A 21,745-nucleotide genomic window follows, 5' to 3' on the forward strand; every position below is an offset into this window, starting at 1 on the left:
CTGTAGGGTTTCCCCAAGGAAACTATGAGGCAAGACACCCAGCTGTTGGCACATTTTGTCTCATAATCAGTTTACTTAGTAGATGATGGCATCAACAATAGCCACACTCATTAAATATCAGTGCTGTTTATATGTTCAGATTATTATCCATAATGCAGCATCTTATCTGCTCCTACATTTATTCTACAGCATGACAACGACCCCGAACATACAGCCAGAGTCATAAAGAATCATCTTCACCTACAAGAAGAACAAGGAGTCCTGCAACAGATGGTCTGACCCCTACAGAGCCCTGATCTCAACATCAATGAGTCAGTCTGGGATTCAAATAAGAGACAGAAGCAACTGAGACGCCTTAATTCACAGAAGAACTGTGGCAACTTCTCAAAGATGCAGGAACAACCTACCTGCCAAGTACCTTGAAACACTGTGTGAGTGTACCGAGGAGAGTTGGTGGTGTTTTAAAGGCAAAGTGAAGTTACAGCAAATATCTGTTTAATTTAAGTTGTTTTTTCTGTTCAATGCACTTAGTATGAAGTTAACTGATTAACTATTCATGGAATTATTTTTGAAAACATTTACAGCATTTTTTCACAAGTGCCTAAAACTTTTGTACAGTACGACATGAAACAGAAGCTTTATTCTTCTCCACACAGGTAAAGGCATGATTCCATAAACGTGTATTGATTTTTATGATGTCTGTAAAGGGTGTTCTTTAAAACATGGTGGCCCCCCCTCCGCCATGAAACACTGTTATACAACAAAAAGCTTCCATGTGGGTTAGTGAATGAATACAAGTGTGGCTTTAAAATTGATCAGTGCTCACTGCAGGAGGAAAAATCTGTTTCACTTAGTTGTTCAGAATAATGGAAGAACTGTGGCTTTGTGGTTTTCATGTGTGGATGAGATGTTTCCACCAGCTGGACAGTCTGGCTGTGATCCAGAAAGGACCTGATACCTACATACATACATACCTACATACATACCTTCAAGGACATCAAGGTACCTGCAGTCTGACGTTTCTTCTTCTTTCTCTTCTTCTTCACATTCACATGGTTTCTGTTAGCATGATGCTAACTGAAACATCATCTTTCTGTCATGTTTTTAGTGAATGTTGGCCTCAGAGCATGTTCTCTAACAGTATCATAGTATCTCATTGTAGACTTAAACAGTCACCTATAGGTGCTTTTATGGAATTGGGGAATATTTATTAGGACTTCTGATGAGCTCACGTGGTTGGTTTCTCAGATGCAAAGGTGGTTTGTGTTTCATATTTTGACCTACTTGAATAACTTTTAAGTGGCAGATTCTTTTTAATTCAGTTCTCTGAATCTGTCTCTCGCTGCTGCACCTCTGATCTCTCTCTCTCTCTCTCTCTCCCTCTCTCTCTCTCTCTCTCTCTCCTCCGGAGCTTATCTCGGTGCGCATCGTCAGCATCAGTTTGAAGTCAAATCTGACAGCCGCTGCCTTGCCCGCTCCTTTTTACCATCTCTTCCACTCATTGGTGGTCATCCCGTCTCGTTTGAGAGGTACAGTCCCGGATTAGTGAGCTAAACGTGTGTAATTATTGATGTACTTTTTGGTTGGGTGGGGGGAAATTGACCTCGATTGGCGCCCGGGATGTGAGAGTCTGTGGGCTGACGTGCTGTGCTCTTACCTTTTCTCTCTCTTTGCAGTTTATCCGGGACTGTGGGAGCGCGTCTGCTCGCTGCCTTCAACTTGGGGTGAAGAAAGACACGGGAAACTCCTCGGGATTCTCCGTACACCGAGCACTGATCCGGATATTCTGGTGAGCACACTCTGCCCAAAATTGTTGCTTGATATGAATCCCGTGGATTTTTATTTTTTTCTTCTCGCAAACATTTCAAAGTGCAGCTCGTGATTTGTTGTACTGATCCGTAACGGGCGCGTTTACATGACCTGATCACTTTGTCTTCTTTTAAATGATCAACACAAAACACTTAAAATAAGCATTAAACTGATGGATTCCTCGTGCCAAAAGCTGGGAGAAAAGACAGCGTGGTATCGCAGATTGTCCGCTGCTCTGTTTCCAATCTTTCCCCCCAGTGGCAGCGAAAGTTCTCGCTTATTATGCATGGGAATTAAACGTGGCCATTTGTGACAATTATCAGTCAGTATTCCTATCACGGAGAGTGAAGAGAGCTAAATACACCCGGGGTGAGGGAGTAGGGGAGAGATTAGGTGAGAGGAGTGAGGAGTGTGAGAAGAAAGAAACATTTGAGAGATCCCTGAGGGAAACGCAGCTTCCCTCCTTTTATGAGAAGGATTTTATTAGTCTTTTATTTCCCTACAATGATGACATTGTGTGATATTGTTCTAAAGCCTCTACTTAATATGCTATTATTGTCAGTGCCATTACTCCCCATTATATGTATAGTGACATCCTACAGTACTGCTGCTTGTGCTGTAGGCAGAAATCTGTGGGGCCATTTGCTGCTTTTATTGTCCTGTTTATCAATTAAGCTTGTCTATAATGGAGATATCACACTTCCTCCAACATAAAACATTACTCTCCCACACACCATCCGTTAGCATCTCACCTCCCACATAGCCACACTTGCTGTCCAGAGCTGATTATCTGGTTATGTGCCACCATTTGCACTAATAGAGAGTCCCTACTTAATGTAATGACATCGCGATCTGTCAGCCGGTGCACAACAGAGGGCCGCTTAAAGGCTCATAAGCATGTCATCAAGGGCAGATTGAGAGGCCGTAAAGACACAGAGGGCATGACAAAGTGCCTGTGGAGGTTGTCTGGCTAGTTTGCTGATGTGTTTTATCGTCCATGTACAGTATGGGGCTGTCATTGTGAAGCATGTACCTTGGTATCTAGTGTGTGTGTGTGTGTGCGTGTGTGTGTGTGTGTGTGTGTGTGTGCGTGTGTGTGTGTGTGTGTGTGTGTGTGTGTGTGTGTGTGTGTGTGTGTGTGTGTGTGGGCTCTGCTCAGTCATGTGTATGCAAGGAAAGGATATGTGTGCAAAAAGAAAGGAGGGACAGACAGAGGAAGAGAGAGAGGGAGAGATTATGCTAACTCAAAGTATTGGAAGGAAAAAGGAAAACCCATGTAAGCAGTTTTTCTTTTAGCTTATATATTTATATATTTAGCTGTCAGGGCCTTCACTGATACACAGTTGGTTCTTCTGGCTTTGACATGCTTGTCACCAGCAAGAGGTTTACATGAAAGAAGGCCACTGCTTATTTTAGCTTAGCTATACGACCACAAGACAAACAGAGGGAGGCTAAGAGGATTGACCCGACACGACCACTGACTTGAACACAAATGAAGTTATAACTCAGGTGACGTGAGAGGAAAGAGCTGGACAGCAGTCGAGGGTCCACGGTGTCTCCGCTCAGTTTTCACAGTGGCCTAAAAGCTGAGGCGAGAACGCAGGAAGAAATGATGCACCACCAGTGGAAGCAGGAGGATATTTAATGATCATAATTCATTTCTTGTTTTTAAGCTACATTTAAGATAAATTGAATGGGAGATGTCACCTGTCATCCCTACCTTACCTCACCTCCTGTACTCTGATCAGATGTCTCTCAGTCTCAGATGTTTCACTACAGCATCAGTTTTGAGCCTCATTGTTAGACATGAGCAGGCAATCAACCAATCATTTAGCCTCAATGGCCTCCATCAGTTTAGATGTCAGGTGAAAATGAGATGATGTATTCTCAGATGATGTGTCGACACGGTGTCACTGATGGTAGTTCCAGGTAATGTTGTGGCTCCTCTTAATGATTGTGATCATACTGATCATTTGATTATCACCAATACTGGTAATAAAGTAGGTAGGTAGGTGCATTACATCATCATGATAATGGCGTTCCAGCGCTGCAGTCAGGAGTAGTTCGCTACATCTTACACCAGAATGAGATCAAAAAGGACTTGATTTTCCCAGAATATTCTACAAGAGCTGTATATTGGAGCAGAAGCAAACACGGGGTTAAAGTGCTCTTGCAAGAAGCAGACAAGTTAAGTATCTTTTGACAGCATGAAAGAATGGATCTACTTGTATTTGGTGTTGTTGTTAAGATGGTGGGCTGGCAACATCATTGCAGTCTTAAGAACATGACAGTCCGTGCAAAATGGTAGAGGCACACAAAGCCAATCCTGATTTTTCCATGTGACAGATTGTGTGTGTGTGTGTTTTTTTCTTTCCTCCGGTTGTTGTTTGTTCTCTCAGATGCACACTTATTAAATCACACATTACAAGCGCGTGCACACTCAAATGTACTCGCGCATATTAACTAATTTTTTAACATTGACATACATGACAAGCATTCAACACATTCTCAAAACTACCTAAAGCACATTGATGCAGGTTTGCACTCACACTTGCCTGCTCACTTAGGTAATACCTTATTGTGTCTTGCACATATCCACCCATTCTGTCATACAGTACATGGCTTTGGGCTCAAAAATATGTGAGTACAAACACACACACACACACACACACACGGACATTGACACACACTGTTGTGGCAGGGACAGCCCTGGTGTGCTGGCTCCGAACCAAAGAGCTGGTGATAACGAGGTTGAAGTTAGTTAGGATTTTAGCTGCGCCTCAACCTCCTAACACCCTTTCTAAATCTGATTCATCCCAAAATGAGATGTTTTTCCAAGAGAGAGAGATGAAAACACTCTCTCTCTTTCTCTCTCCCTCCCTTCTTCTCTTGCCAAACACAGTTCAGCTCAACTACCCCCCCCCCCCCCCCCCCCTTTCTATTACTCTCATACTCTCACACACTATCTGTTTCACACCCCGTTCCTCCCTCCCGTTCTCTCACATCTCTCTCTTCTCTCTTCCCCTGGCACCTCGATGTGTTTCTCTTTAATTGAGATGCATTTCAATGTGGTGCAAATTAGCTTTCTACAGCTCCAGTCTAAACTTGCAACCTGTTTATGTGTGTGTGTGCCCATGCGTGAATGAGTGCACGTGTAATCTATATGTGTGTGTGTGTGTGTGTGTGTGTGTAAAGAATTCCCACTGTTGAAAGTGAAGGCGCTACCTTCCTGTTCGTTTCTCTGACCCGTCTTCTGATGCCTCCTCTCTCCCACAAACGAACATTTTTAGCACAGCATTAATAACATGCACTGGTTTTGACTCCTTAATTTGTGGCTCTTGGCTGGAGGAATTCACTTGGCCCCCCTCGTTGGATTTGAATTCTGATCTGTGCCTCTGAGAGATGACAGTGCATGGCAGCTCATTAGGGAGAGGGACGGAAATCAGGAGGGTCAGGGGAGTTTATATAGACATGTTTCAGTTATGCAATGCTTGTCTTCCTAAGCTGATCTGATTTGGTGATGTTTTGCTAAAGGAAAAAGCCACTCTGTACACTGTGCAGGGTAGAGGGCACGAGTACACGAATGAGGTGCCACCAAAAGCCTGTAAAACACAGTTTGTGTATTTTAACATGTGCTTCAGTCAACTGAGAAACCATTCGAATCATATTTTTAGTGAGTGTGGTTCACAGTGAGGCTCCTCTCTTTCTAAACTTGTAAATGATCTAGATCATTGGTGGTAGAGACACCCCAAGGGGTCCAAAGATAAATATGGGGGGTTGCACAATGGTTAACAGATTCAGCTTGTTCACTTTTGTCTAATTGTCACTTTTTTATAACTCTTCAGGCTTCTAAAAACTCTATGAAACAATGTGAGAGGGGGGACTTCACTCTTTGGATGAACTGCTTGCAGTTCTTAGATAAATGCAACCTGTGGCTAAGAGGAACCATTAGACACCGCTTTGTTTTTTCACAAGCCAAAACGTCTGGGAAATGCTGAATTACTTTAAAGGGTTCACCAAGCAGCCTCAATAAAATATTAATTAGTGAAAAAAGTTCCTGAAAATAATCTCACCTAGTAGCAGATTTCCACATGTGTTTAACCAAAAAAACAAGATGTATGTAGAAGGTGAATACAGTGGAGTGTCTCGAAGCAGGTTTCCCCAGGGTGGTCTCTGCTGCGTGTGTGTGTGTGCGTGTGTTTGTGTATGAACATTGTATGAGTGTGAACTTTGTGCCTCTTTGTGTGCGTATGTGCGCACATGCATGCATGTGAGAGAGCGAGAGGAGTCGTTAGGGAGAGTGATGCTGACAGTGGGGTGACCTTGGGGCTCCCAGTCTTCCTCCTGTCGATGAAGGGGATGACTTAGTGCCTCCCTCCCCACCCATGATGGCTCATTTATTATCATTAGGCACACAGTCAAAAGATGCTGCTCAGGCCCTCAAGACAGAGTGGTACGTCTGTGGGTATGTGCGCTCGTCTGTGTGTGTATCGCTGAGAGTGAGCGACAACAGGACACAGACAGAAAAGGAAGTCTTATCTCTCACGATAAGTGCTGCACGTCTGAGCATATGTGTCTGTCAACCTGTGTTTGTCACAGGTGCGCTTGCTTTTGTGTTAGCTTCTGAACATGTGTTTATCCATATCTTGACGGCAGACATGCTGCCTGTCAGTCCACATCTGCCTTTGAGACTTGCCTCTCTGCCTGCTTACCATGCAGTATAAATAACAGTTTATGCCATAACCCCTAACCTTACGTCACCTCAGCCAGCCAGTGAGCAACATCAGTGGTATATGGCTACATCAGGGCGGCCTCTGTGCTATCGTTTCTCAGCGTGATGGATGGAGACTTCTGCGGGCCAGTCAATACCCAATCTGAGCCCCACTGTCCTGATTTAAGATACAGGAGCACCCAGGTGACACACTCAGAAGCACGCCACTTTAATCACTCTGAGTATCAACTCTACACTGCCAAGATTGGTGTGTGGATAGGTTAGCGTGTTTGTGTATGTGTGTGTGTGTATATGTGTGTGTGTATTTGTATTAGTATCTCACTCAGTCAAGCACTGCTGTAATCACACAGCCATCGACGAGTGCCTGCACTTCTGACAGAGTTAACATTTCTTTAGAATGTAAAGGGAGTAACATAAAGAACATATCAAGGGGATGATTTATGATATGTGCAGCCTGAAAAACAACAAACACACATGAGTGGAGGTGGAGGTACTGTTATCCTAAAAGGGATGATGTGTAAACATAGTTCTCATACAGCACATTCATACTTCTGACTGCTTTACTGAATGGAGGAGAAGTGATTGCTGCCTTCGTTTCATTCAGTGGTAAAGGACACTGACAGGTGTTTTTCCTGACTGTAGTCAAGGTAAGGCTACAGCTACTTTTGCAACAATTTAACCAAGGCCACAATCTTTACCTAACCTTACGACTCACTTGAAGCGCTTTCAGTTGCCTATAATTACAGCCCAACCATTGAAATGTTACTGATGCTTCGGTTGCCAGGAGCATATATCAAAAGGAATAATAATGAAATAATGAAATATATTTTGCAGATATGTTCAGTGTCAACATTATGTATTTGAAATGAACATTTTACAATGTAAATATAAACAAATAAACAAATAAAAGGAGATAGGACTGTATACACATATGTCCAAATGTCTTGTGCAAACATGTCAAATTCTCATCAATTGTGCTTCATGCAAGGATGGAGAAGTGAAGATAGTTGATGAGTGGAAAGGTGGGCATCTTATATTTAGCATCCTGCAGTCTCCCTGCTGTTTTAGTTTATGAGTGCATCATGCAGCAGAAAACGCTTCAGTATGTGCGGTAATCAAGGGAAGATTGTGTTTGTATGACTGAGCGGCTGGATATCACTACTTTATCAGAGAGTAATCTGTTTGCACTGCTTCAAATTGTTCCCTCTTGACATGTCATCATTCACATACATGCACAGCGGCTCCAACACGCGTGCTTACTTGTGTACACAAAGACACACGTACTTGCGCACACATTCACACAACCCCCCCCCCCCCCTCCAAGCCTCTCCGGTTTGGCTGTTAGTCTAATTTATGAGGTGCCGTTAATTTGGCCTAAACGCTCGTTGCGAGACCTCCCTCCTCTCTCATCCCTTCATCTCTGCATCCCTCCTTCTCTTCCTCCTTCTCATCAGTCACTCGGCAGAGTAAATCAGAGGGGTGGTATTGCACAGCAGGCAATACATAGACTGGACACCTTGACTAATATACCGCTGTCCTCCCTCCCTCCCTCCCTCTCTCCCTGTCTATCTATCTCTCTCCGTCCCTCCCTTCTCTCCATCTCTCTTGCCCGCTGTCAAATTAGGCTCCTCTCCTCTCTGTTCTCCTTTTAGATTTGCTTCTTCCTCATTTCTGTCTACACTTCTTGTACCTCTCCTGTACCCCTCTACTCTTCTCATTTACCTCCAGCCACTGTCGGTGTACTTCTGTTCTCCACCTCTCCTCCTCCTCTTCACTCTTCTTCTTCACTCCCTTACCTTGCCTTGCTCCTCCTTGCCTCTTCCCCCCCATTCTCCTGTTCTCATGTTAGGTGTAAATTTAGAACAGAAGGCATGAGGGGATGTTTTGTGTGTGTGTGTGTGTGTGTGTATCTGTGTGTGTGTGTGTGTGTGTGTGTGTGTGTGTGTGTGTGTGTGTGTGTGTGAGAGAGAGAAAGAGAAACTCAACATGAAAGCTTCTCAGAGTCCCCATACAGCACTCAGATGGGGCTGATTAAAAACCTAAAGCCTTGGTTTTCATCCACATTTAGGATTCACATAAAATCAGATGCACACACTCACATGCACTAAATTATACACACTGAGGCACACATGCACACACAAGTCCCCCCCCCCTCATTATCTTCCTCTTATTTCTCTATTTTCTGACGTTCTCTCTCTCTTATTTTTCTCTCTGTCTCAAACACAAACACACTGAGTGGCTGAAGGTGATTCTTGCAGATACAGTGGAAGTGAACAGTAACAATGTCAGCAGGCGTCTGAGGGTCCCTCATCGCTTTACGCCACATTGTTCTCTAATTCCATACACGGCACACACTTGGGAGTAACCCTGTGCTGTACTTGCTGTACAGGACTGCCCAGCAAACCTATACATCACTGTCCATCTCTCCAGCGCTCTCTCTGTATGTCACTGTGTCTCTTCTATCTTTCACGGCCCCTCCACCCCTCCACCCCTCCACCCCTCCACCCCTCCACCCCTCCACCCCTCTCAATTCTTCTGTGTTTCTTGTCTATTTATTTTCCTTCTCATTTCTCATCTTGTTCATTGTCGCTCTCTCGCGCACAACCGTCTACCGGCCCCATCTTTGTCCTTTCTCCTCTTCTTCAAATCGCCAGAACACAAAAGACTTAGTTTCTTCTCAATAAATGTAACATCTAGCCTCCTATTCTCTGCAATACCCCCCGTCTTCTTCACCCCCCCCCACCGTCACTTCTCCCTCTCTCAATGGGCTTCCTACTAGTGCGCACTTACAGTCACAAGATAAAGCGTGCTACCTCTGCCTCATCCCTCTGTGTATTATATAAATCCACCGTGGTTATCATTAAGCAAGAACACCTTAAAACACAACACAGACTCATTCTATATAAAGATCAGACTCTCTCTCTCTGGAGCAGACGAGTCATTTAATTAGAATAGAACAGAATAGAATAGAATAGAATAGAATAGAATAGAATAGAATAGAATAGAATAGAGTAGAATAAAGTAGAGTAGAATAGAATAGAATAGAATAGAATAGAATAGAACAGAGTAGAATAGAGTAGAATAGAATAGAATAGAACAGAACAGAGTAGAATAGAATAGAATAGAATAGAATAGAATAGAATAGAATAGAACAGAGTAGAATAGAGTAGAATAAAGTAGAGTAGAATAGAATAGAACAGAATAGAATAGAACAGAGTAGAATAGAGTAGAATAGAATAGAATAGAATAGAACAGAGTAGAATAGAACAGAGTAGAATAGAATAGAATAGAATAGAATAAAGTAGAGTAGAATAGGAGTCTGAATGAAATTTTAGGATGACACTGATACCAATATTTGAGAGTAAAAACATCTTTTTTAATAACATGTTCAGCACCAGTCAAAAGTTTGGACACACTTTCTCATTGAAGTGAATGGGAAGGTGTGTCCAAACTTTTGACTGGTGCTGAACATGAACACAGAACATGAATGAACATTTTGGCCTGTTTAAGTGTTTATTGTGTATTTAACAGGGACTGTGCACAATACATTTATTTAAATGACCTGGAGTGATGCAAGGGATGACGTAGGAGAAGATAAACAGTAACTGACAGTTTCAGTATATTAAAACATTGCTTCTTGAAAATAGTACATTATTATTATGACCAAAATAAAAACAGAAGTAACATTGGTAATCGAAATGCAGCTCCTTTAACTGTAATTGTAAAATAAATGTATTTCTTGGTCACCACTATGTTCTTAAGGTGTCCAAAGCACTGAAATAAGCAAGAAATAGAAAGAAAATCCATAATACATAATGCTCACTTTGGTCCCTGAAAACTGTAGGTAGAGTAGTGCAAACGTGAACAGACAGTCACAACACACGCAGCGACTAGAGGTGAAGTCATGTCAGAGGTTTAACCAACCAACGTTAGTTACGTTATTAATGACTAAACTTGATTCAATAAGGAGAGCATGTCTGTGATCGTAACGTTAGCCAAAAGTGTTGCTAGCTAAAACTGAGTTCATCACAGAGCGTGATGTCAGAGCCTTTGTCATTCTGATATAAAAGCTTTGGCTGCACTGATGCAGAGTTTAACCAACACTGTTAAGTTATGTTTGAATCCTTCATGTTTAGGGAGTGTTGGGGCTTGTTGGGGCTGGAGCCTAATCACTGCAGTGCTAAGAGATCTATTATTATTGTTTGATTAGCAAATACATAACTGCCCTTCTAACATAGAACAGCACAGTCTACACACAAACAGGCTGAAGCCTTCTCGACTGTCAGACTGAATATATTAACCATGAGTCTAAATATCACTCAGTGTTCAATCTGATTGATTTGGTTGTTTTATTGTGCACCTACAGTGTGATGTGATACATGACTTTTAACATCTTGACTACTGTAGGTCAGAGTGGTTGAACTGGCATGAAGTGCAGACCGCAAATGAAAAGGAAGTCTGAAAGTGGTGACATTTAAACTCAGTGATGATTTTAGATATGTCTGTGAAACGTGTTGCTGCACAGCGTAACAACGGTTGTCTTTAACTGTCCATGACCTGACGGTTAGTGCAGACCGAGTTAGAGCTGCAGTTTTTGGTATGAATGCTGTTGTCCATCATTAAAAATGTGTGTATCAAAATAACATAATGTAAGAATAAATATAATATACATTTGTGAATCTTTTGTTGAACCCATTTACCTACAGAAGTAGAATTGTATTTTTATTTGGGGATCCCCACAGACTGCATCCTTCCTGCCACCCCTCTACCAAAACCACCATTTTAAATGGTTTAAATGGTTAATAAATCTCTCAGCTGCCCTGACTGATGAAGAATTTTGACTTTGTGAACCAAATTTTAAATTTAACACTGGAGTCTCATCCATGAGGCTGTTGTTGACCTTGAGTGAGCAAAACTGTTTAAATGGTGGTGGAGCAAGATTGTGATATAATAAACCATCATTAGTCATAAGAAAAAGTCATTTTGAAGATCATTTTGAAGTTTTTTATCCAACAGAAGTGACGTTTTTGCACATTCCCGAGCGCCTCGCCTCTTTCCTGCTAACGTCAACACACGACAGACATCTACCACAACAGAAACGGTGCTGTCTCAGTAAAAACACCCTGCAGATATTAGCTCTCCAGCTAATGAGACAGCTAGCTGCCTCCATCAACCACCACATATTTCACAACAAAACACCCCCGCAATGACAAGTCGCCCGCTCCTGAGCACACACAGCTAAAACAACATTATTTCCTCAACAAAGGAGCAGAAAACAAGCTCCAGAGCGACAGCAGAACATAGCTTTCCCCTTTTGTTTTTACTTTTGGTAGTGCAAAAGTGGTAATAAGCACGCATTTATTAACAAAACCACAGTGCATTGCTCCCTGTGCACAGCGTGTTGCTCCACGGCCACAGCTCCCTGAGCCTAACGATGTTTAGTAGACATGATTGGTAAAAAAAAAAAAAAAAAAAGGGTTAGCGGTTAGCGGTTAGCGGGTCGGGTGGTGCAGATTTGCTCACACTCAGCTCAGCAGGAGCTTCTATCTGTGTGTTTGTGAGCGTGTGCATGTACAGTGGGAGGTAGAGGCTGACTGACTGAAACACAACGTTTAAGATGTTTGATGTCACTATGAGAGGTGTAAGTGAGGGAAAACACATCACCTGCAATAGTCTCACACTGTTGCTCGCTGACTGCAGTTCACTGAACAGCCACTGGTGTCACTAATGAGAAGGAATTTCTGATTCCTACATATTGATCCTTTAAAGAGTAGCTTCTGATCAGTTGATTGCTATAGCATTACATTTATTAAGTATCATGGTTATAAATAAAAACAGTAAAACATAAATATTTTAAATCTGAATTAGGAGAACTTAGAAATTTAACTATTTAACTATAAAAATGTCAGTGAATACAGTGTATATGGATATGTATCCATAAATAACAAATACTAGCCAATAATTTAGGCCTCAGTAGATATAAAATACCAACACAAATAGAAAAGAATTGTAGTTTTGGAAACAGGAAGTAATCACGTTGCATTGGGAGCTCTCAGGCTTTATATACTTGATATAAACAGTACCAGTCAAAGTAAACACACTTTCTCATTCAAGTGAATGGGAAAGTGTGTTGAAACTTTTGACTGGTACTGTATATCGTGTACTCACCCATACACCTGACCTGTAAAATGTAATTCACCAGTAAATACATTCAGGTGGTGTTCTACGGGATCAGCAGCATAAATCAGGAGTTATCAGCTTCTGACATGCTGGCAGCACGTTAACTCAGTCCGGTAGACGCAGAATGATGAATTAAAAAGATGTTTTTTCTCCCTTGATCCTAACTTGATTTATGGGAATTGCTGGACACTTCCAGTGTTTCAGTGTTTCAGCACAAGTATTGTAATTGTGGTCATATATGGATTTACACATGAGAGAAGCAAATCCTTTATTTCACACCTCTCCAACCCCCCCATAGTTCAACACCTTCATCCTTAATAATAATTATATTTAATGACAGACATGAAACAAATGAATTAGGAATCAAGTGTATTTCCTCATGTGAATCCATTATGTGTCTGCAGCCCTGTGTGATCTCTGGGAGGCAGGCCAAGTGTCTCTGGCTGAGCCATCTCCATTCACTGTGTGTCTGTTCAGTCAGCCACACACAAGACAGATAGAACCACCAGTCTGCTCACCCTCCAGTCGCACCAATGTAATCAGACCTCAGCAGCCATAAACCACCGGCTATGGACACTCTGCCCGGCCCGCTGACACACACACACACACACACTCACACACACACACGGAAACACAATCCCTAGTACACAGACTAATGAATGCGAGAGTAGACTCATGCACAAGTGCTGACTTCAGTGCGCAGACACAATCTGAAAAAGACACACATATGAAAGATAGTGCTGTTACACTGGCTCACACATGCACACAAATCTTTACACACTGACACATATAGTATATATGCACACACACTTAGCTTAAAGTGAAGCTTTGAGTGCTGAGTGGTGGTCCTCCACAAGTTGAGGCTTTTTGCCCAAGGAGCTTAGCCCAACATGTCCCACTCTAGTGGAGCAGGAAGGATGTCTTCTAGCCCAGGGAGAATCTTAATCATGCTGCTCATCCTGCCGCTGTTATGTGTGTGTGCGCTCGTGTGTACGTGTGCATAGATGGACTGTGTCTGTGAGTTATGTGAAAGCTTGTGTCTTTATCTCCCTCTCTCAATGTTTCTTCCCTTCCATCACTCTTTTAGCACCTCCATCAGTGTCTTTTCCCCCCTCACTAGCGCCTGCGTCTCGAGCCATTTTGTGTCTGTTTGTCTTTCTGTTATCTTGTATCTTTTGTTCTCCTCCTCAACAAACTAACAGTCAACGTCTCTCCTCTCCCATCTCCTCGTCTTACTTCACACTCTCTCTCTCGCTCTCTCTCTCTCAAGCTTTGTGGTGTGAACGATGGTGGATGACTGTGCTTTAGGAGATTTACTGCAGGATCCTGTCTCTGTCAGGTGTTGAGACGAAAGGAAAGCAATGAAGGGGGGGCGGGGGGGGGGGGGGGGGGGGGGGGGGGGGCAGGGAGAAGCAGATGGAAGATAGAGCAGTACACAGGGAGATGAAGACAGGAAGAGAGGGGAGGGAAATGGAATCAGAGGATGAGGGCAAAGAAAGGGATGAGAAAGAGAAGATTAAGCAGGGGAACATCGAATGAGAAAAAAGAGTCTTGAATAGAAGAGTCGACACTATGTTTTTTTAAAACATTCTCTGAATATTTTGACAGAAAGGATCTGTGCTTGGATATAACTGAGACCCTTTTCTCTCCTTCTCTCAATTTCCCACCTTATCACAAACACGAGGATACACAGCTCACACAGTTATACAAACACTTGAATTCATGCTCATGTCAGTTTCAGGTGAGACTTGTTCTCACACTGACCACAAACCAATGTGTGATTCCCTGCTAAATGCAAAGATCTGCTGTTTAAACCGACTCTCTCCACGGGTTCAGTGCTGCGGGCCTGATGACGGGTTAAAGTTGCAGCTGAAGGGTCACTGTGAGTGTGTTTAAACCATTAATAGACCACTCACACACTTTAATGGCCCCCAAGAGGAAGCACGCATACATCTTCAAAGACCAGGCTGAGCATATATTATATATATATATATATATATATTATATATCCACACATGCACACAAACACACATTACTCTTACTATACTTAACTGTCTCTCTGTAGTCCATCATATAAATAACCACAACAGGATGCAGTGAATTTAGAAGGATTCGGTCCTCTTCATCACTTTACTCTTCAGTTTACTTTAATGGAACCAAATGAGATCAATTGTACAACATTTTCTGTAGTGAATGAATGTTGGACCACTGTCGACCACTTTTACCTTTCCTGTTAGAGTAGCAGGGAAGTAAATATAGTGAGCAGTGGGAGATGTGCTATTATATTCATCCACCAGCGTTTGGTTACATGGTTGCTCACCTAAAATACAGTTCCACAAATACACTATAGTTACATCAGATATATTGAATCAATAATATTTGAAGATCCATTTTTGTCGAACTGTAAAATGGAAAAAAAAAGAAACATAATTATTCTTACAGTTGTTGTATGTACAGGTTTAAATGTACAAATCTATATTAGCTGTGTTATCAAGACATTGCTCATAAAGCACAACTGTGTCTTATCCTGCAAGGCCCAAAATAGCCCTGCATCAAAACAACACAAGGGGTTGCATTGGTGTGGGCGTGCGGCTCAAGATGAGATACAAACCTCGAAGTCCAGATTGAAGCCTCATCATGTGCCAAGACACTGCACAGCACTTTATACTCCTTTGAGGCAGGATTTTACAACTCTGTAAAGTTATCATGTCAGCAATAATTTGCCTCTTCATCGAGACTCTCATCAAGTAAACAGTAGAATTAACACAAATACATGACACAGACAGACCGTACGATAAAACACTACATGCTACATGCTACATGCTACATGCTACATGCATACGACTGCATTGACTACAAACAGATATCTGTCTGTCTGTATCAGTGGTGATACTTTCAACGTGACTTTTAGTATTAAAATGCGGCCCTGTGATTACACCACTTTGCATTTATTCTCCAGCTTGTACACTCCATGACTGGTGATCAGGTTCACACTATGTTAGTCTGTCAGTGACAGCAACGCTGGCAGCAATGTCGGCACAATCTGGACTCCTCATGTCATTAAAACACAGCTCATCTTCTCAATGCTCCTGCTTACAATGAACAGCATTTATTCCCTGATATTGTATGAAAATGGTAAATAACAACTTATGCATTTGTAGCCATATTTAGATTTAAGTTAACCATGGGCATTGAAGAGTTAGTTATTATTTGTATTCAGAGCTCAGACTTATCTGAGGACTTGGGCCTAATAGTCACTCAGAGACACATTTCTCTTGTGTGATGGCCACTCCGGCTATGAGTCTAATTTTCATCTTTCATTAGTTACACTGTTTTTAAATGGAATGTATTCTGCACATTTCCAGGTCTGTATCTTTATTCTGGGGCTCTACTGGAATATCAGTTCAAAAAACTCCTTATTGATCTTCTACTGGTCCTTAATGCAGCCCCTCAGTTCAGCCTCTGTCTGAAACAGGAAGTTTTAGCTCCTGTCTCTTTAAGGCCCGCCTCCTGATGAGCACACTCTGTTCTGATTGGTCAGCTTCCAGAAGCTACATCTCATCTGACTGGGAGGCTACATAAACAAACAGTAGTAGTCGGATTTCACTTTTTCTCATTACTTAGTGGAAATATAATCCTCTCAAATAAATCAAGGCCCAATCTGGTTCAAAACATGCAAACAGGCAAAACGAACAACCTGTGGAACAACCTGTGCAACAAAGGTTAAGGAACGGAGCATGCACGAACAATCTGTTGTCATCACAAGGAGGAAGTAGAAATAACAAACAAACAGAGCGTTCAGAGCAGGCTGAGTCTGGGAGCATTTTTACATACGTTCACCTCAAGTTTTGGACCTTTGACAATGTTTAACAGACAGCGGACATTGTAACAGTGGAAAAATAACAGAATCACAAAAAGCATGATACGTCCCCTTTAACAGTTCTAAACAGTTCCTTATTTGCAGTAAATAGTTTTGCTTTAAATCAATTTGTGTTTGACATCAAAGCTTTTAACATTACACCTTCAAACTTTGACATTTTTGTTGCCATTCAAACACATTTTCTTTCAATATACTGATTGTTGTACTTAATGTTTGCACTCAAATATTTTATAATTGATTGCACTTTAAAAACACTACATAGGTTAATTCCAGCACAAATCTTCAGAAAGGAACAAATGACATACCTCATGTGATGTTTATTTGCATCCTAACCTCCTTTAATTTAACCCTTTAACTCTTATAACCTCTATGTTATAAGAGTTAAAGGGTTCATTTCATTATACAGTGTCCCCTATAAACAGTGTAGATGCATTTTACATTACATTTAAATTAGAATCTTACATTTGTTCTCCCTAGAACAGCCAAACAAAACCAGTGACTCACATTTACACACACACACACACACACACACACACACACACACACACACACACACACACACACACACACACACACACACACACACACACACACGGTAAACGTGCGTGCATGCATGAATGACCACATTATATGCTGTGGAGAAAGCTAGAAACCCAAAGAAGAAGGGAGATGTTTTTAGAGAGAGAGAGAGAGAGAGAGCAGAGGCAGAAGTGGTTTGAGGCACCCATCTATCAGAGAAAAGGAGGAGAGACAGGCTGAGAGACAGAAAGAGACAGAAAGAGACAGAAAGAGAGAGAAAGAGAGAGGGGAGAATTTGACAAACTGCAAACAACATGTGGATTTACAGAGACTGGCTGTGAGACAGACAAAAAAAGAGAGACAGAGGGGGAAGCGACACAGCGAAGAGACAGAGAGGGAACAGAAAGGAGACAGAGACAGGAAGAGGGAGTGAAAGACAGCCAGCCTGAGAGAGTGACAGAGTGCAGTCCTGAGAGGGAGAGTGTGTGGGTGAATGTGAGAGCAGCGCAAGCTAACTTGTCTGTCAGTCTGAATCTGTGATTGGCACCTCGGGGTCCAACGCTCTTCTCTTAGCCCACTGGCTCTTCCTGTCAGGATGTAGGGCACAGGGTCATACACGTGCACACACAATCACATAAAGACAGGATGATATACCTACAGTACTCTGAGCTCTGTGATAGACGTGCACACATCCTTACATGACAAAAAAAGATATGTGCATAAGTGTGTCTCTTATACACACACATGCAGGCGGGGTCTAGCAGAGATGAGGTCTCCTGTGGGGTCTACTCTTGCTGACTGGACCTTAACCTTTGACATTTGACCTATGACCTTTACGCTGTCAGCAATACAGCTTTTCACTGGACCTATCTTTCATGTCAGACTGTGTGTGTGTGTGTGTAAGTGTTTTTATGTGCATTTGTCTGCACTGTATATTTATGTTTTTATATTTATGCTCATGCTACAGCCAGTTTGTAATTTATCACTCTGCTTCTTGCTCTTTCTCTCTCTCTCTCTCTTTCCACACAAACACATATTCAGTCTCCTAAAACGACGACTTACATGCAGAGAATAGTCACAAACGCACACACAGCAGTGACTTCTGTTGGAGAGATGCTAAAAATGTGTCCATCATGTCTTGACCCGTCCCTCTCACAGTCAGTCTCACTCATGTCTGAAATGCTGCAGATGTGCCTGTGTGTGTATCTAAGAGATTGAAACACGTTTATCATATTCATTTAATAAAAGGAGACATTTTATTTTGCTCTTTTGTGTGTATGTTTACAGTATTTTTGGCTGGACTGCAGGGACCAACCATATAAAGGTGAATGTCTGTCCCTGACTCACTGACTCACTGACTCACTGACTCGCCAAGTATCCCAGAATGCATTTTGCAGAATTTGAGCCAGGCTTAAAGCTATTGTCATTTTTTCTGTAGGACTGGTAATATGTCACTTTATTTAGTTTGAATATTATTTCAGGCAAGAAAGTAACCATTTAGATTCCCAGTATGTGGTCAGTTTATTATGTATATATATATATATATATATATATATATATATTTGAGTCCTGAGATGTTTGGCCAGTGAGCTTGTCATCATCCCGGTGAGAACATGATCTGATGAACTGGTCTGTGCAGCTCTGTGGTGATTTACTGCTGGCTCTAATGTCTCCGTAGCATTTTGATATATGATATAATTCCTTTTGGAAGATAAATGTTGGTCTCTCAGATTAAATCCAACAATTGTAGCTGCCACATTAGTTTGTCTGTATTTAAAGTGAAGCTTCATGTTTTTACTGGACAGAACAACAGCGCTGCCTCTGGAGCTCCACATGTACACATATCACATATCACCACATTCAATGGACAGAAATGTATTAAAATGTAAAGATCAGTCTATGTTAAATGTTGTTTTATTTTATTAAGCTTCATTTGCTTCAACAGTTTAGATTTTTATTACAGCTACATTACAGACTGAATAATAATAATTTACTGCATCTCTCTGCCACTGAGGTTGTTTTTTTTATTATTGAGTTTCAACCATATCTCAGTGTTCATCAGTGAATGGAGATTGGTCAGTTGCCATGGTGATGGCTCAGTTGTCATCATGTGACCTATCCATGGAACTATGGAACTCATTTTGATAGCAGGTTGTCAATGCAGGTAGAAGACGTCTTATCTCTAAGTTGATCTTTGATTACTTTTTATTGTTGTTATTGTTACTGTTGTTATTTATTATAATTATATATATATTATAAGAGAGAACACAGGGTAAGACTATATGAGAAGCACAAGCTCAGAAATGTATTCTGAAATTGTTGTATATAAATATGAATATTCCTTGCAGATACATTATAGGTGACTTACTTACACGTGTGAAAGTCAAGTCATTTTATTTTAAATACTTCAAATGAAAGACACGATCAAACCAAACTATCTGTGCATATTTAATGAGAGATGGAATTTTTGCATAATGTACGGCTATACATTTAAAAAAAACACACAAGCACAAAAAACACATATTTATAATAATTAAAAAAACACTATTTTAATAAGACTAAATATTTACTCTTAAAATCTGACCTTACACAAGTTTTACAAACACTGATCATCCAAAAAATTACCAACAAAATAAACTCAGCTACAACCCCCCCCCCCCCTCCAGTTGCACACACATACACACACATGGACAGTGCTGTGTTTTAATGAATGCACCTGCATCAGCGGTGGTGATGAAGATGAAGATGAAGATGACTGATGTGTCTAAGCTGCTTTCATTCATAGAAGGAGATGAGATGTGTTGACGCCTCTTATGTTACTTGTGGTATCTGCGTAGTTTTCATTAAAAAATATAGGCTATCATACACACACATATACACACTAATGAGAGAAGGTGTCCATCTGTGTGTGTGTGTGTGTGTGTGTGTGTGTGTTTGTATGTGTGTGCACCAGTAGGGGTTTGTGACTAATGGGGTCATTATTGATGCTGAGTCAGGATTACCGCTGATTGCGATGGTTGGATACCGACCTAACGAGTGTACAAAGACACACACACACACACCACACACATGCATGCACACATGCATACACACACATTTTCATGTCTTTCAGGCTCTCATAGGCACACTTATGCACATAAAGCTCCCATCTCAGCTAATAAACTCACTGACCCAGACATCCCTCTCTCAACCTCCATGGACCTCCTTCACACACACACATGCACACACCATGAGCTCTATAATCAGACAGGTGGCATTCACTTAACACATACAGTATGGATTGTACATACACACCAACACACATTAATATAAACACATTTACCTCACAGAAAATTGTGTTTGGTTTGAAACAGCTGTGAGAAAAATCTACTCCATTTAGCGAGCCGAGGCAAACATCCCTGACTGATAGTTAACCTTGAGCAGGTAATGGTTGAATCATTTCTCCCATAAAAAACTTTTCATCTGAGAGATACAGTTGATTCAAAATACATGACCAGGACATAGGTGATAAAAATGTGAATAAATATAAGAGAACGGGCGGGAGTTTGTTTTTTTTCAATAGAATAGAAAATTCTTTATTGTTTACTTTGTGCAAAAGGCAGAAATGTGTCTTTGGTGTTCATGTACAGAAATCTGCTATTAAAACAAATCATATCACATCCAGACAGGACACATTAAAACACATTAAAACACATTAAAACACATTAAAACACATTGAAACACATTAAAACACATTAAAACACATTAAAACACATTGAAACACATTAAAACACATTAAAACACATTAAAACACATTAAAACACAATAGAAGCTACATTAAAAGGATGACCAGGTATTCGATGGTGAGGACTGAATCAGGTTTAAATAAATAGATATAATAAATAATAAAGTGTAGCCATAACTCCTACTGATTAGATGTTTTATGGCATCAGGGGACTCGGTACCTGTGTCCTGAGGGTTGTAGCTGAAAGTGGCTGCAGTCGTCTAAGATTGTGCTACGTAAGTGTTGGACTGCATCGCCATGGTGATAGGACTGTTGGGTTTGTATATATATTGTATAATGTCTTCTGTCTCTCTTAAGGAGCTTTCACATGTCAAAGAAAATGACCCTGACTGATGATGTCATCCTGCATTACAACCTCGGCCTTTACAAGCCAAGAAAGGTTTAACAAAAAATGCTACTGGAAGCATTATGGGATATGTAAGATTCAGAGTTTTTGGATGTTTTCTCATTCTAGGAACTAAAAATCAGCACATCTTCGGCCTGCTGCTGCAGTTTCGACCATTCTTAGTTGAATATTTCTAAAGATGGCAACGTTAGTCCATCTGTCAACCTCTTTGGTCCAGACTGAAATATCTCAACAACTATTGGATGGATGGACGGTCGTCTATAGTTTTCATCCAGTTTTCACTGATACAACAAAATATTTCTACATCTGTACAATGGACATGGTCTGAAGTAGACCTTTAACACAAACAAAAAAACACAAAACTAATTGTTTAGTTTTTAATTAAATTAAATTAAAATTTGCTTGTAATCAGAATTTTGTATATTTATAACATGATGTCATCACATCATGACAATGTCCCTTATAAATGAAGCTTAGCCGTTCCTGACCGGTGGT

At 41.2% G+C, this 21,745-nt stretch overlaps 1 protein-coding gene across 4 annotated transcripts in view; it reads left to right on the forward strand.

Moving 5' to 3' along the window:
* The first annotated feature begins 1,423 nt into the window (after nt 1–1,423).
* Nucleotides 1,424–21,745, forward strand: part of ptprdb (protein tyrosine phosphatase receptor type Db) — a 151,325-nt gene continuing 131,003 nt past the window's right edge. For 2 of the 4 annotated variants that reach the window (XM_044345563.1, XM_044345565.1), the window contains exons 1-2: nt 1,424–1,529; nt 1,677–1,789. The gene's annotated coding sequence lies outside the window, so the exon portion shown is untranslated. Of the gene's footprint in view, nt 1,557–1,676; nt 1,790–21,745 lie in introns of all 4 variants that reach the window. The other 2 variants (XM_044345566.1, XM_044345560.1) reach the window with 2 other exon arrangements.

The sequence above is a fragment of the Thunnus albacares genome, chromosome 3 (assembly GCF_914725855.1).
Source record: "Thunnus albacares chromosome 3, fThuAlb1.1, whole genome shotgun sequence".
In the NCBI taxonomy this organism is placed as follows: Eukaryota; Metazoa; Chordata; class Actinopteri; order Scombriformes; family Scombridae; genus Thunnus; species Thunnus albacares.